The sequence below is a fragment of the Cupressus sempervirens genome, chromosome 11 (genome assembly GCF_028749045.1).
Source record: "Cupressus sempervirens isolate cs-2001-9-10 chromosome 11, ASM2874904v1, whole genome shotgun sequence".
NCBI classification, from domain to species: domain Eukaryota; kingdom Viridiplantae; phylum Streptophyta; class Pinopsida; order Cupressales; family Cupressaceae; genus Cupressus; species Cupressus sempervirens.
Window position 1 is genome coordinate 307750624 of NC_143128.1, and position 15756 is coordinate 307766379.

Sequence of the window (15756 nt, forward strand, 5' to 3'; positions counted from 1 at the left end):
CTAATTTGATTGGATGTTATTTAATATTTAGTTTATATATTTGATGAGCTACTTGATACTCGGTTATCTCATGTGTTCATGTTTATTCTTTTGATTATGATGCTTCATATGTTCATATAGTGATTTTAGTTGTTTTATGATGATAGTTAGATGAATGATTTATATATGATTTTCTATGGTTACTTACCCTATACTTGCATGTGTATGGTGTGCATGTATGTTTTACCTTATGCTTGACATTTTTGATGTGGTTGAGGGAGGGAGTCATAGTAACCTACTCTTCAAGATCTACATGATGCACTACTCCCTATCATTGTCTATTTAATATATATATATATATATATATATATATATATATATATATGTACATATTTGACTTTTGTGTAGATTGTAGGTATCGGGCATTGACTTCCCTGAATTGCCAAGATGAGCATACCCTATCACACTATCTCAATGGTAAAGAGGGTAGATAGTTCTAGAGTCAAAATCCTAAACGTTAGCCAATTTTCCTAGAATGTAGGACAAGTATCTGAGTTATTTACCCTTCCAAATTCATTAAGTGACGTTAATTTGAGATTTTAATCCTTGAGCTTGACTTAGTACTTTGTCTTTAAAATGGGTTTTCTTTTTAGGTTTGTAGGTTGTTGTGATTTTTGGTTATAATTAAATCAAATAAAGGTATTATTCACTAGTACATTTAAGGTCATTTTTTGACCATTATTGGTCAAAATTTTGACCCAATTTTTTACCAAATCTCAACCAAGTTTGACCAACCCATTGGTCGATAATTTTTTGGTCAAAATTTTGACCAACCTACTAGTTGGTCAAAATTTTGACCAATACATTGGTTGAAACCTTTGAAACATGTTGGCACAAGTTCTGCCAAGCATTGGTCGAAATTACTATCAAGTATTGGTCAAAAATGGCCAAGCATTAGTCAAAATTTTGACCAATGCTTGGTAGAAAATTTCCAAGCATTGGTCAAATCAAATTTTTTTTTAGACCTAAACTTGTTTAGGTCCACTTCAATAATGCCCCTTCTTGTGAAATTGTTGTCGAAAACCTTTCTAATGAGATAATGTGTTATGAACTCTTCATCAGTGGGATGGGACATGAATCCAAGAGGTAGTTGTGCATCACCCATATCATGACTTTAACTAAAGTTAAGAGCATCTATTATTGAATTATCTTCCCTATTACCCAAGATAATTCAATAATAGAGGCTCTTAACTTTAGTTACAGTCATGATATGGGTGATGCACAACTGCCTCCTGGATTCACGTTCCATCCCATTGATGAAGAGCTCATAACACATTATCTCATTAGAAAGGTTTTGGACAACAATTTCACAAGAAGGGCCCTTGCTAAAGTGGACCTCAACAAGTGTGAGCCTCAGGGAGGGTTCAATTCCCTCTTTTATTATTCACTATGCATATAATCCCACATACCCATTTGATCTCGAATGATGATATGTACTGAATGATGAGTGTCTATGCTGAATGCTGCAAAACCATCCATTTCATGCCTTCAAATGTACACAATGTCTTTCTAGTTTCTTTCTACTCACACGCCCATTTCATTTCATATGAGAGCTTTGGGATAAGCTATAGGCATCCATCAAAGCATAAAGGATTTTGTCAGACGGTGTAGATGAAGTAGTAGCATTTGCCTTGGGAGACATGCTTGCAAAATGGAAGTGTAGATAAGTCATGTGAACTATTTGACAGGATGCCTGAACGTAATGTGGTCATCAAAAGCCATGGTTGCTGGATATGCACAAAATAGATATATTGAGAGAATATATTTGTTTAAGTTGCAACTACCCTAGTAGACATGCATGCAAAATGTGGAATCATAGGTAAGGCATTTAAACTATTTTATTGATTGCCTCCATGAAATGTTGTCTAATGGCAAGCCAATATTGCAAGATATGCATATTGATTTGTTGAATATATCCAGATGATGTAGTGACATTCTTGTTACTACAACTGATGCCACATATGTATAAAATTGGGATTCCAACTCTTGTTGAGGTTGTAAATTATGTTGAACATAGTCTTAAGCCATAATAGTTTTCTATCTACCAAAATTAGAAAGAGAATCATACAAACTTGTGCAAGCTCTTTGTATTTTCTTTGATATGATATTCAGGAAAAGGATGAGAAACAAAACTCTAAATAAGTAGGCAAGCTCTCCATGTGCTCTAGACCCCACAGGTAAATCTACTCTAATAAAAGAGGCAATCAAAAACATGTTCACTTTGCATTTGTAACCTTGGGCAAGCTCTTAGCAACATGCTTGCATTGAACCTTTGACATAAAGGAGAAATAGACAAGCTCATAACCCTTAGGAAGGCTTTCTTAGATAAGAAGTTTTTGAGCAGACATAAATCCTCAATAATAATGCTACTGCAATTTTCTTGTTTAAATCCAAACAAAGTTATATTATCTTGGGCAGAGGAGACTACTGTTGTTTGTGGTTAAGGATCCTTTAGGTCAGTAGAATCACATGCAAACTAGATGTGACATTGTAGTAAGCAAACTGTAATAAGAGCTAGGAGCTTGCCTAGTGATTAGGGCTCGAGACTAGACACTGCATGAAGCATTTGTAGGCATTTGAGTATGAAGTGTCACCAGCACAAAATCAAACTGAAAAGGAAACTTGGCGAATAAAACTAAATAAAAATATTCCTCTTGAGTAAATATCAACATTGTATGAACAATACCATTACAGTGCACTATACTTGGTACAAATATATTGTTGGCTGAGTCCCATGACATAATGCCAGTTCCTAGGTATGTCAATATGCCTACTTATCCAGGTATATCATTTTCTTAGAGATAAAGGACAATCTACTGAAAAAAGAAAAGACCACTTTTTAAAAATTCACAGAGGTATAAACCCATTCATCTCTGAAGGTAATGCTCTTACTACCGTTTCACCCCCAGTAAATTTGTTGTAAGTTCCCAAGTGACGATAGTTGTAGCATTAGTAGGGAAAGCTCTCACCAATGTAGGCCCCAAGCTAGTATATAATCCTCTAAAATTGAGTTCTCTATAAATCTGCCAAACATAGAATTGGGAAATGGTTTCGTGTTCATTAATATGAGCACTTATTGCTTTTAAATTCATCTATTGGTTATCTAAGACTACTTAGTAGAATAGATCCTAGACAAAAAGATAGAAGCTAAGTCTCGTGGTATTTGAATATTTAAATTTTAATCTTTTAATTAGAACATTCTATATAACCACTATAAAATAAGTATGCAAACAATTGGTGTTATTATCGTGAATGATACTTTTTTTAATCCAGAACACAAGAAAACATGCAAATAAATGAATTAACCCAATTCAATAATCCAACCATCAACCCTAACAAATATCCTAATTGTTGTCATAAGAATCCAATAGCTTTGTAAAAGCCTAGTCAAAATCTTTATTAAAAATTAATTTAAAAACATTTTTTCTAGAGTAGAGTTCATGTAAAAATGAAATTTTATGTCCTACCATCCTGATTGTATGTATAGGATTTCTGCTGGCATTAATATTTGGAGCTGTTTGAATATGGGTTTTTGCAACATCAAGAGGCAAAACAGCTGACCAAAACTGCAAAGAAAATTACAAGTTTTGTTGCACACATTTGATCTGCAAAAACTGAGTTTAATTACTTAAATTGAAATTCCAACATTAAGGTTACATACCTCAATTCCTGCAAGCTCACCAGAGACAATTCCAATTCCTACTTCTATACAAACTTTAGAAGAATAGTTGACAAATTGAGAAGACTGGGAATTCATTTGGGGATTCACCTTATCATGCATATTAATAAGTGAAAGCATATGATAATGATTCAATTCTTAAGTACTGAAGAAAACTGCATTTCCAATAGACTCCCTAAAAAATGTAGTTAGGCCACCATGAAACAAACCTTGTACCTAGAAAATTATGCACCAATGAAACAATCAAATAGTATCTTGTATAATGAAGGATACTACATGAAGCATTCATATTGTATGTCTACAACTACATACCAAATAGTAACAATAATTTAACACCTTACCCTTTCATTTCTAAGAGTTTGCAGTGCACAGTCCAGAGGCCCAGCATATATCTGCTGATGCTTTTTTAGTTGCCTGTTGTCATTCTCTTGAACTTGCAATCTACACTGCAAAAAAACAAATAGTCAATGGTATGGAGTCTAGAGTTCAATTTATATACATACAATAGATACAAAGTCTAGTTCTTGTTACCTTTATCAACTTTGTTGGGCACAATACAAAACTTATTAATGCTCCCCCAAAAGCTGTAGAAGGAACAACAATCTGAAGTTTGGGCTTGCCACTACCATGATCTCCTCCCTTTCCAAAGAACCACCATGCCAAATATGATCGCATCAGGACCACAGACATAAACTACACACTACAAAGAGGAAAAAGTACATCAAATAGTCGCCAATATGCCTATTAAGATAAATCAATATGCCTACTTATCTAGGTATATCATTTTCTTACGGATAAAGAACAATCTATTGAAAAAAGAAAAGACCACTTTTTACAAATTCACATAGGTATAAACCCATTCATTGTGGGAAAGTAGAAAGCAAATTTCAAGTACTAGTGATGCAAAAAAAAGTATCTAGTATCCAATCAGGCAATTCACCTTGAACATCCATCCAAGTTGCTCAACGCACTCTTCATAATTCTTACAATTGACACATCAATTTCATAATGTATATCTTTATCCACATCCTCAATCACCTTTTTTTCATCATCCATTGGTTAAGCATTGGCCCTACATTAGAGATTTTGGTGCTTGATCATGAGATTGAGAAGCGTGAAGATAAGAACAATGAGACTGCAAGGTTCTCAAGGTTAAGCACTTGCCACTTGCTAAATAAAGAAAGCACCTTGCAGTCTAGCAACCTACATGAAGTACCCAATTAAGAGGAGCCTACTAGAGAGTTGGTCAGCACATTCTTTTTCATTGTTGAGATATTTTAGAAACCCAGAACCCCAAACAGCAAAAGAAAACAAACAAATTCAAGATATTTAAGCTTTACCCAATAATAATATCCCAGGAATCCAAGAACAACATTTGACTACAAGGGTGGTGACAAGAAGGGTGGGGCAGCATCCCTTTAGACCATATAAATTCTTCTACAGTTCATGTTTTGAATGCCATAAAGACCTAGAATTAACATTAGAATTCATGGTTTGAATAATATAAAGTCTTAGAATCAATACAAAATCCATGGTTTGATTGCTATGAAAACTTAGGACCAGTAATAAATTTCATGCTTTGAATGCAATAAAGACTCAGAGTAGTCATATAATGTTTTGTAACTCAACAGATTAAATGCATTGCAGTAATTACTAGTTGTGATGTAGCAAGATGTGCATGAACCTACAATGTTCATCATACCAATGGCAATCATCTCTTTATTGCCATCAATATTGTAGTTCTTGAACAGTGCAAAAGTTTTGCTAACTGTTATTTCTTCTTGCACGAGACTCATTTAAATTAGCCAGAGGTAATAAATTACCAACCAATGAACATAATTCAAGGGATTAGCTCTTATAGTGAGTGTGATGATGCTAATTATCAGTCTTGCCTTCACAAGGGTCTTTAAATATTTGGTCTCGAAAGCAAAGAATTCAGCGGTCGATGGGTTCAAACCACTTTTTAAGTGACCAACCTGTTTCAAGCCACCCACAAAAATATTAGCAAAAGAAACATGCATTTTAGGACCAAAAAATCATGTTTAGAACAATAATTAGACATAATATCAAACAGATTGTTCCATACCCATCATGTTTCAAACTCACTAAATAACTAGTATCTTTTGGGTAGTGATATTGAACATGTACAAATCATAATAATAAGTGATTTGATAAGTGATTCATTCTACCATACTTAGACATGAGTGAATTGAACACATTATGCATAAATAAATAGAAGACAATATAGAATAGTTGGTGATAGAAACTCATACAATCTCAACCTCATGTTTATTAGCATGTGTAGCAAATGCTAGCATGCTACTAAGAATTACAGATGTCAGAGGAGCTGCTGCTAATATCTAGAAGAGCTTAGGATTTTTCTTTCTCCGTCAGATCAATCCACAAGAATGAAAAAATAGATCAATACCATATCAGACATCAGTCATTCCATGTTGTTTCTTCTTATCGTTATGAAGGCTAGGTATTATATGAATAGAAAAATGAAAGAGAATCATGAAGTTATGTTATAATACTGACAATTTGACGAGTGATGAGTAGAAAAGAGAGAAAGCATATTCTAAGCACTATGGTCTCCCACCTCCACTGCACATTGATACAATTACAAGAAGACAATAACAATAAGTTGGCAATATACTTTATTCAAGAATGAATTCTTTACTCCAAATGTATTCAAATCATGAGGTTGCTGATTCATTGCATATAAACATACCTTATGAGTTTGTCCCCATACTGATCTCATGGCAGACACTATGTTTGTCTCTATAGTAAAATGTTGAAGACCAAGAATGCCTTTTAGCTGTAAGCATAACTTGTATTTGGGCTCCAAAAAATGCTCGATCTCCTATATTTTAGTTGGGTGTGAATTGGCAGACATGCTGACCTAAGTATCTGAAAAATGGAAGCTTGAAAAGAATTTGTGCAGAAATAGTGTGCATACCTTTTGAAACACCAATAATTATTTACCATTTTAATGAAAATTGTTTACTCATTTAAGTCTTCTATTTAATAGAAGTTTGAATGAAACCCAAAATAAAATTTGAGGGAAAACATCATTAATCATGCCCTAAGAACATTGTAACCCTTGTTGCATTAGAGTGGCACATTTAGTAGCACCAAAATGTATAAAGGATCTATAGAAGTGGAGAAAATTACTTAGGAGGTGGGACTCCTATTATGGGTCTGAAGAATAATCAAAAAACTTGTTACAGGTATAGGTACATTTGGAAGAGGGAATTTTGATTTGGGTTTGAAGCAAAAAAATTGGAGTTATGGAAGACTGATTTTAGGCAACGTTAGTTGCTCTTCATCACAAATATACTCATGTGGGCTATTTAATAAAACTTTGAATAAACCCCCACCCCCCCCCCAAAAAAAAAACAAAAAAAAAAAACAAAAAGAGTGAAAACACCATCAATCATGCCCTAAGAACAATAAACTATAGAAGTGGAGAAAGTTACTTAGTAGGAAAGAGCCCTACTATGGCTCTGAAGAATAAACCAAAAACTTGTTATAGGTTTCAAGTACAATTGGAAGGGGGAATTTTGATTTTTGTTTCATGCGAAAAAATTAAAGGTGTAGAAGACTAATTTTAGGGCACATTAGTTTTGAGTCCTCCAAACAATTCAAGGATCAAAAAAATTGCCGATGGCTCCATTTTTAGGTGTGTCCATCACCCTATACCTTGTTGTTCTTAAAACTAAGCAGCAGGTTACAAAAACCTAGAACTCTTCTGTTACTCTCATATCCAACATATTGAAGTGTGATAATTTGGAAACCACTCACAACCTTATAAGAAAAAAAACACAGAGCACAGGCCCCTTGAATTCCATTGAAATCACATTCCATTGATTAAACATGGTCATTAGAAACCAAAAATAGAAAAGCAAAAATTGTGGGTAAGGCAACGTTGTCAAAAAAAGGAGAATAAAATGAAATGGGCTTCATTCCCACAAATTATAGCAGCTCGTAAAATACAAAATGGGTATCACAGACATAGAGAAAAATTGTTCTTGAGAGAAAACAAACCTAGAAAGAACATTTCTTTAGACACAAATTTCAATTTTATGCTTCTAAAATCTTCACCCATATCACAAACCTAGGAAAATGGGGGTCACAAAGAAAAATACCTACCAATCATAGAGATGTGAAACAATCACTAAGTGACACAATCTTACCTCAATTCAAATCTTAAGATTTTTGTTTTGGAAACACTAGGTTTTCAGCCTCCAGGATAACCATCTCAGCAAATATGCGCTCAATTTTTGTCTTTGCTCTCTACATCTACTAATGACACCAGGAAACTTTTTCAACTTATTGGTTGCAGATGTATTAAAGAAATAATATTTTGATGCAACATAACAATAGATCAATTGATGAATAACATATTCCACATATAGAACAACAGTAAAGTCACAAAGAGCAACACCATTAGCTTTAGTCAATGGGAAAAAGTACACTAAACACTCAAACACATCAAATTTAGACCTCTTGTTGGATGAAAATGATTTGTGGGGTAAAATCCTTGCTTTTATTGGCAATTTGATGACCCTGTCCAATTTAAGTACATCACCAATTTGTTTGGATTGCTTCTATCCAACATCGACAGGATGGGAAATTTATCCATCTTAGATCTTCATGAGAACTAGCTAAGCTATGAAATTCCATTCAAAATCTTAAATCTTAAATCTCTCTCATATTCTTGCAAACTACCCCATCCAGTCATTCATCTACATCCCCTCCTGTTCTACCATGTAGTTAATTTAGGCAATTTTTTTAGGCCTTGAATCTTTGGATCAAAGAGAATAGGACTAAAAAAGGTTACAGTGTCCATTTTTTTCAGCCATTTGCTTGAAATCTTGAAAGTTTTTTGTTGGTGCAATGACTTCATCCATTGAATAGACCTCTGCTACTACACCAATTTCATCTCTAGCCATTGCAAGGCCTTGTGCCAAAGCTATAATAGAGGAGGAAAAGGAGCCCTTGAAGAAGCCTTCATTTTTAGAGAAGAATATATTGGCAGCATTAGCCTCAGGCATTAAGAGGCTAGATTGATGTAACAACCCCCTTAGCCAGCACTAGATTGTTGTTAAATTAAATTATTGCACAAGAGAAGAGAGTGAAGAGGAAAAGAGAGAATTCACATAGTAAACCTGAGTGACAAAGGTGTTAGGAGAAGAATATAAAGATGAATGGGAGATTCCTTCAAAGATATTGATAAATTAAGCTTCCAAATTATGAGGAAACCCTTAACGTACCTTACTTGACCCCACCATCATTCCAAAATTCATGATAGGATACGACATAAAGTAGTAGTGTGCATTTCCAGGGCCACACATTGGCTTCCCTATTTTTTCCTATTTTCTAAGCATCATTGCCCCAAAAAGTCCATGAATGGGCAACTGAGCATAAGTTGAGTCTAGAAGATGCCAATTCCTAATTTACTTCAAATATAATACTAGTGATTGCACTGTGAGGTGCAATGGGTACACTAAAATGTACCCATGTTTTACAAATAAAAAAATGGAAGTCATTTGCAATTTTATTTTACTATGGAAATGCATTGTCGTCTCTTAGGTGACACCATTGTAGGCACTCACATTTATCAGACCTGCAACATATTTCTACATTGAAAATTTCAGATTGTACTCATTTATGTTAATATTTTATATCAGTGGACATGATTCTTTGCCTAAATGGAACTTACAACATATTGGGAGTTCATTTTGTTAGAAATGTCACCGTACAAGTAAATTTCTACTATGTATTCCTTTCACCTACTGAATCAGGTTCTTCTCAAAGAAGTCTATTTGAGCTGTGTCATTTACTATTGAAGATAATTTATATGGAGATTTTAAGAAATTATAATAGGCACCATTTGAGGAGGAGAATTAATGTGTATGAACATTTATAGAGAAAATCAATGAATAGGTTGCTTGGGAAGAAATCATGTGCCTGAGTGCTACAACACATGCCAATAACAAGTGGAGGAACTAATTTAACATGAACTATCAAAAAACTCATTCTATTAAAGCTAATACATTTTGTACTTTATGTGCTAGATATCATTGAAGGAATATAAATATGGTAGTAATAATGTTTGATATCTAATTATGATGCATACAATATGTTTTATATGGAAATTGTAACATCTGATATGCAATCAAAGTATACAATGAAAGATCAGTTCTATCACCTACATTGATAGATCAATTATGCTATCTCTAATTTATAATGGAAATAAAAAATCAATGTTTATTGCTTATAGAACTCTGCGATATCTAATATATCTATAACATTATGTAGTGGAAAGTAATTGATTAGAACTTAGAAGCAATTAGTGTTGTCTGGTATTGAGGAATGTTTGCAATTCAAGGGATGCTTTCTCTATGTACAACCTGACTATGTCATCCCTTAGATATCATCTTTAATATATACGATTCACAATTGCACCAGTAAGTCGATCAGGATTTTGGCTCTAAAAAGAGCATATCTAAGAGGATAAGAAAAAGAAGTAATATGTACTTGGTTATGATGAAATGAAAGACGAGATTGGCATCCTATATCTTATGCTGAAGATGATAGGACACATTGGAAGTGACACACCTCCCTTCATAGTTAATCATACCACCTCTTCCAAAAGTTAATCCTAGTTGCTGGTTCAGATTCTTGTTTTGGTTCAGGTTCGAGATTCAAGTTCCAAATTCATTCAATTTTTTGGGGATTTGGTTTGGATTTGTTTTGGGTTCATATGTACAAGAATATATATATATATATATATATATATATATATATATATATATATATATATATAACACTATGCTAATATTAAAGCAACATAGAAAAATACACCACCATATCAATGTTTCGGTTCAAAAACAATAATGTCAACATTAATAATCAGCCATCATCAATTAAGATTAAATATCATCAAGCACATCATCATCATTCATCTATTGCAAATCAGAAGCACAAAATGTAACATTATAGGCCCCTTTAAAGCCAATGTTGTGATTGTTTCCATATTGTAAGCTTTACACATTAATTATCATATTGGATCATTCAAAGAATGTAGCTTTGGATTGGGCTGGATGAAGCTGAGAAAGTAGGCTTTGCATTATAGCTTATCAAATTGGTTATCAATTTATGTTCCAAGTTTATGACATTACAACATTGGCATCAAAGACTATTATGAGAACATTTCCTATTATTTGAATACAATGTCAATAACACAATCTTTAAGAGGCACAATCTTTTTCTATAATTAAAGACTTTATTGGAAAATAACAATCATTACAAAAAATCCTCATCTAAGATTTAGAATACTACTTTGATGATAAGGCCGAGGCTTTTGTGACCTAGACCAACACACAAGTTGATGGAATAAGATGGTCACATAATAAGGAGAAGAAAGAGGATCAAAAGTTTAGAGTTACTAACTCAAAAAACTTAAAAATGATCCCCTTGAGGTCTTGTATGAGGGACTCTCATGCACATTAAAAACTACACATGCACCCATATAGGTAAAACTTCAAAAGATGAAAATAAAAAGCCTGCATGCAGTTTGGCAGGCACTCCATGTGGGAACTATTAGTTAAATGACACAATTCCCATCAAAACATGAAAAATTACCTACTAATTATTAAGAAGCAACACTTTGAAAACAAAGCTCAAGGGGCATATGGGAAAGTGATGAGAGGATTGCCATTACTAAGGGAAGCCGACTCTTTTTTCTCATCCATATTGGATCTAGCAGATGAGATCCAACTTTAGGATATATCCTAAGGATTTCTACTTCTCATCCACTGAAGAAAAATATGTCTAATAGTAATAATGCATGTCATTTGGTAAGCCAATAGAATTGCTAGAAGTCTTCACAATCTACTCCTTCCATGCTACAAGGCTTTTGAATGATCTCTTTCAATGCCTTATCAATGGCTTCTCTTGCCTATTTTCCCTTAGATAGTTAAAAGTCTAATACTAAGTGGAAGATACAAAACTCTACTATTGCTACTCTAATAACAAGGTTAAGAAATGACGCCCACAACCATTTGTTGTCTGTTTCATAATCCTAAATATAATTAAAATTGGTTCATACAAACTTCCATTGTATTTACCTATTTTCAATGGTCTAATTTTGAAAAAGTTGCTCTTGGTTCGATTGAGAAGTTCAAGAGGGCATAAAGTGTTTTAAGCACTTTCTAACTCTCCAGCACACATCACAACCTATCAGGCACTATTTGACACCCTACTATACTGATGCCCACCAAGATCTTGCTTGCAGTACTTTATGTTGCATCATGTCTATATATATTCCATCTGCAAATATTGAAATTTAAAAAAAAAAAACAATGAAAATGAAAATAATTGGATGACGGACAGCAGAAAAAGGCCTGATTTGGGGAAGACTCTCTGACAGTAGACAACTGAATATAGTAGGGCTTTATTAGCTCCTGCCTGGCCAAGGAAGAATGCCTTATAAATAGTCTATACAAAAGCATGAGCAGAGAGTTAAAGAAGATTTTCTAGGCAAACAAAACAACATCCTTTCATTTTAAGATGATATATAAAGGCATTCTTCTAGAGAGGGGCCAACTCAGTTAATTTTGAGTTTTCTGGGTTTAACCCATAGGAATTACTACACCAAACTAGATCTCAAATAACCTTTATATCAGAACTAGATCCAAGGACTATGAGTGCCAAACTGATAACTTAGCTTTTTGTACAATCAAATCAACATATTAAAGACATAAAGCCATTTGTACAAGGGTGATATTTCCTCAAGTTTTCTTTGTTGCCAGATTCCTTTAGATAAAGATAGCTATTGTAAAGAAGTGGATAGATTCACCCAAGAATCTCTCCTATAAATGAAATTCCTTCTCAATTTTGGAAGGATAATTTCAAAAATATTGTAATGTAAACTTCTAAAATTAGTTCATCTAGACACAAAACCAACAAATGTCTGCCAAATCTTATGAGAGAGAACAAAAAAAAAATGATTAGGAAATTGAAGTGGGTTATAGGATTAGACATTTCACATACATTTCCATGTAATTATTGGTCTAAAAGGTTGAGCCCTATCTTCCTTATGAGAGTAGTTTTGGTTTGGATAATAGCTTATAAAGCAAAAAAGCTATGTTGTGGACTGAATCATTTGGTAGACACCTCAGTTGCCAATATGAATTTGGGTACACATTGGTATGGAAATATTTTTGGTTTGGGTATTGGGGGTGTGGTTGGATCAGAGACAATAATGATGGAGGTGTTATTGATACTTGGTTTCTAACTTCAGCCATCATAATGAAAATGGTATTTTAGATTGATGTAGCAATCACACGGTGGAAAAGGAAAAAATGTGTGTAAAAGCTGAGGCCATTTCTAAACAATGTTATATTGTACAGGGATCATGTGGCATGAGAATAAATAGAAACAAGGTTTCATATGGTGCATATTTTAAAGATTACTATTCAGGTATTATAAAATATAATGAAGACTATGTTGGTGCCATGTATTGAAAGTCATATCTATTTTCAGCTTGTAAAGAGAGCAAAAAAAGCTACGTGAATGCATCTGAGACTATCAATTTGATTAGTTCAAGAAGAAATAGAAGCAATATGTGAAAAAGTGGATGAGAGATGCTACATAGAAAACAATCAAAAGAATATGCTTCAGATCCTATATTGATCTTGTTTGAAATAAAGGAAAGATCTTTTACCATTAGCTTTGTGCAATATATAGATAACTTATCACAGGAATATCCATAAAGATGGTAGTTCTCAGACGATAGATATTAATAATACAAAGTTACATGTTGAGTTGCAGCGCACCAATTTTCATCTTGGTCAGTAAGACTGCAAATAGGAAAATTAATGGGTGTTTCTCATAATTTACAGTCAAAGTGGAAATTATATGGGCCTTCTCACACTCCTGAGAGGAATATATTATAGGTGATCTTCCCTCCCTACACAAGAAACATTTGATACTCAGAACCTCAAAACCTTGAATGTGATCAAGAGTCAACATAACGTGTACTTACCAATAACAAACAAATAGGAGATGACACATTCAATGATATGAAATATTTAGTCTGATTAAGGACATCCTTAATTGTACTCATTTAAGATCATAAGTAGTTAATAAAACTATAATTTTCCAGAAAAGTTCAATTGTACATGGTGTAAATATGTACAATGAACTAGAAATTTAAAAAACAATTAGCATTCCTATATAGGAAGACAAAAAACTGAATGAACGATTCAGTGCATGTTTTTTAGCTTATCCAAAATTATGATATCACTTGAAAACTAAAATGCTTGATATCATCAAGTGAAAAGTATACCTGAACCAAATTTATAAAATAAAATCTAATCTGCTAATAGAAGTGGTTGTAGTATCCTAACAAAAGAAATGAGTAGACATTAAGTTTACACAGTCCATGTTAAATTTATTTGTGCTATTTCTGGACTAAAAGCTATAGTTATAAAACTAAGTTATCCATCTTTTACAATTGTAAGCACAAATACTAGAGAAAATAAACTTAAAGAGATATAACAAGGCTCAATTCAATTATACCAACTATCTTGGAAATGGATTTAACATATCTTATTTACTACAATCATGCTTTAACTTGTAGTCAAGGATTCAAGATGGCCAAAAACATGGAAAGGGACTTCAACTCCTCCCACTAGTATCAAAAGAACCTAAGATCCTCATTTGATAATGTTATTCAAGTTGCATCTGTTATAAGTGTGGTTGTTGTGTACCAAAAGGTTGACCTATCAATGTTGATAGAACCAGTAGACTTCTAAATCTGTAGGAGGTGGTTAGTCCTTTGTGACAAATCTTTAGGGGAATGCTGACCATTATGCCAACAATCTCCCCCACAACATTACCCAAGGGGATCCGAACCCATGACAAAACTTTAATACCACTTTTTATAAGTGGAAAGTGGGGTTTTTGTTGCATCAAAAGATCAACCTATGTGAAATATTTGGGAAGGGTAACAGATTAGAAAAATGGAATTATCTTCTCCTACCAAAATGTTCCCTTATACTAGTCTTTCTTCAAATTCACAAATGGGATATGCCAATATATGATAATCTTGTCTTCACTCCCAACCCCAAATGATAACACATCACCTAAAACCAAAAAAAAACCTTTAAATTTAGATAAGGAAAAGTTGAAACAAGATTTTGAACCCAAAATCATAAGAAAGCAAGTGATTCGACTATAGAGATAAGTTTTAGTATAAAACATTAACACACTATATCACCAACATGTCATTGTAGCGACCAATACACTGGTTATCATCCATATGAATAAAATACATTGCAGGGCCAACCAACTCATGGTCAAAGGCCAAATTCATCCCACATATATGGGGGATAATGAGCTGTTTGGAATAGTTAGAACTGCATCCACATATCTACAGGGCACAAAAAATGCTTAAGCCCTTCACAATGATTAGTCACATTTTCTAATAAAAATTTGAAAGATACAAATGGATTCAAGATAATTATAATTAAGATGCAAGTATAGATCATTAATAAGAAATGCATATCTAAGCTTCGAAACTAAAATACACATGAATGTGGAATAGCTAAGATATTATGGTTGATTATTAATGTATCTACACATTTTCTCTTCACTATTATGTTTAATCTAATGCTCCAATCAATTACGATGCATAATATAAATCATTAACCGAAAATGTAAGTCTATTATTGGAAACTAAAATAATTATGAATGTGGACTAGTTGAGACACTAGGCTAATTATTGATGTTTTCGCTCATTGCCTTCCTCACTATTATGTTTAATCTCCCTGATGTGTTCAATCTAACACCACATTCAAGTCAAAACCATTGTGAATACCACTTGAATACTGTGATGTTAAGGAGTTGAAACCATCGAGTATGATTAAAACTAAGAGAATTAATAAATGATCATAAAATAGATCTCTCATTACCCAAGCCATGTGCATTGGGAAACAAGGTATATTTCAACTCTTAAAAGAGAATGA

The 15756-nt window shown here is 33.3% G+C and overlaps 1 pseudogene; it reads right to left on the reverse strand.

Annotated features, from left to right (window-relative positions):
• Window positions 1-2930: 2930 nt before the first annotated feature.
• Window positions 2931-4393, reverse strand: LOC149529362 (mitochondrial arginine transporter BAC1-like; annotated as a pseudogene).
• Between the last annotated feature and the right edge of the window lie 11363 nt (window positions 4394-15756).